We start from the raw sequence: 2,750 nt of genomic DNA on the forward strand, positions 1-2,750 counted from the left end.
TGCTGCTGCTGCTGCTGCTCCTCCTCCTCCTCCTCCTACTCCTACAACTACTACTATATACGTACTATCAACAGCAGCAGCAGCCTTGACAACTGTCAAAAGAAATCAAAATCGTGAAGAATTTCAAAAAGGCACGCGTCACATTCATTTAATTCACGTTAACGCAAGAGCTTAACAAAAATAACACAAAATTAGAGTTCGCGGGGCTCATTACAAACGTGAGCACGTCATTGGTCAGCTCTTGGCGGAAACTCATCTTCACAATGGAGCGTGTGACTGACAACTAAGATGGCTGACGTACACGGTAATGATCTATTCAGCATAAGCAATTTGACCAGTCCGTACGTCATTACTGCTTTCACAGCTTTTATAGCGTCGTGGTGGCCGCAGTCAAAAGAATTGAGTGGGAAAAATCGGTTTTGTCAGTGTGAGATTATGTGTCATTTTTAGCAGGAAACCTGTCTTCAGTTAGGCGCCGGAATCATTGTTGTTTTGTTCCTTGTTGTATTATTACCATCATTGCTGCTTTTGCAATCCTTAGCAAAGTTGTCAGTATTATCGGCTGACAAATGACCACACAATTAATGATCGACGGTGCTGGAGGAAAGCGGTGGGAGCAACACAGTTGTCAGTTTCACCAACAGTTGTTTCAATTTCCAATTTAACTTATCACACATAGACTTGCTTCCCATTCTTAAAATCAAACTTTACATGCGCACATTGAACTACGCGCAAGTGTGAACTGACCAAAGGTCATATCCCTGAGAACAAAGTTCATCGTATCCACTTCTGACATTAAAAGCTCACATTATAAACGAACATAAAGCAGTATTCTTTTGTAGCTAGTTTGTCAAATGCCATTATCCCACTTTTTATCTCCCGATAGCTAGTAAAGTCACCATTATGGGAAAAACTGAGTGCAAGATCTGAGGTCCCAAATTTCACGGGCTACAAGGCGCACTTTTTACAAGTTTGAAAAAAAACAAACGTGGGGCGGCAAACTCGTCGACCAGTCTCTTTGAATTTTAAAGCACCATGTCAACAAACAACATTCACACACAAAGCCACCCTTTGTTCTTATCTGTCAGGTTTTCGAAGCGCTTGTTTCCTCGCGTTCATCAACAAGGCCATTCCAGGCTTTCTTCTCGAGCATGTACACGCACGTGAAGAGAGGGTATCGCTCACCATACTAACCTCTGTGACCCTCGTCTCTCAGAAGAACAGCTGAAAACAAAGCGGCATCATGACGAAGGAGGGGAACTTGGTATGATGTGATTATGTGCAAGTTCCCTGGTGGAGGTGTGGGAGTCAGTGGACACTGACATGAAAATGTAATGAGCAGATGGGTGGGTCATTCAGCACGCTCGCTGGAGGCATGGGGAATCTAACCTTTGAGTCGTCCTTCTTCTGTCTCAATCTATTACTTCTTCTCTCTCCACCCCCCCCCCACAGAAAGCCAGTGTTGTGTATGGCCATGTGAGGCGAGACCACAAGGCAAACCTCAAGGCCCGGCCTGTATGTGGATGGCGGGCTTTAAAGTAATCAATCATCTAATCGGAATAACAAATAGGACGCTCAAATAACACACTCGTTTGTACCACAGTGTTTCAACGGTCATCATTGAACAAGACAGAAAAAAAACAAAGCCAAAATAGACTTCGCCTGTGCCATTACAAAATCACGGGCGAGTTGAACCTCAACTCAAAATATAGAAACATTAAAAATAATATACTTTAAAACCTGGTCAGAGATGGACCTAGAACTTCTGAGACGTGAAGGAGCTTGAGAACATTTTACTGCAGTTCTTCTTCTCTCTTAGTCTTACTAAGAGCATCAGGACACTTGCAACACCAGTACGTCATTATAAACGTCAACGATTGTATTTGTTTTGTTTTAGTAAGTGTTTTACAGCACTCGCAACACAAAAATGTCATATTATAAGTGTCAAAGATTAGAGGTGTTACAAGAGAGTAACAAACACAAAAAGAAAGGAGAGATAAAAACGATAGATGTTTGATGGGAAAGAAGAAGCAAACCACACCAGAGGACCCGTCAACCACCCACTAAAGATTTTGTACAAAGTTGAAAATAAAAGGAGAGATATTAAGGACGACTGACGTTTGATAGGGAAAAAGGAGCAAACCACACCCATAGCGCCCGCCTTCTGGGGTTTGGAAAAAGGTATACCAACACAAGATGCAGACCGTTCCAGTTCGGAATACTGCACGTGCTATAATTTTGATTCGGAATATCACATTTCCCCGTCTGCACAGCGCACACTATCAACACACTGCAACGCTACCAACTTCATTCTATTATCGTAACATATTTAGTTTTCATTTTATTTCCTTGCGGTTTCGGGGAATTCTTCTTAATTTGGATTCACGGATCTTTCCCAAACGTGCTCGTCTTGTCTCCTCATCACCCACCCCGAACGCGTGTTGGCCGGGCCCCTCATCTGTGCCCGCAAACCCCGCGGGAACACTACCAGGTTGCGTTAGAGAACGGCGGGGAGTCTCAGTGTTATGCATCCTGCAATCAGCAAATTATTACAGGGAAGTCGAATGCAAATGAGGCCAGAGGTCAGAAACGCAAGGCACCGCCGTGTGCACATGCGCTTGACATAACTGATGGGACATCAACTGAGGGACTGCAATTAAAAATCATTTCCATGGTGCCGCCAACGCCTCAGGTGACCTTAAGAGGTCATCATCCACCTGTGATCTTTTTCTACCTTTTTCACCCCCCCC

Source organism: Aplysia californica, unplaced genomic scaffold (assembly GCF_000002075.1).
Source record: "Aplysia californica isolate F4 #8 unplaced genomic scaffold, AplCal3.0 scaffold00669, whole genome shotgun sequence".
Lineage (NCBI taxonomy): Eukaryota > Metazoa > Mollusca > Gastropoda > Aplysiida > Aplysiidae > Aplysia > Aplysia californica.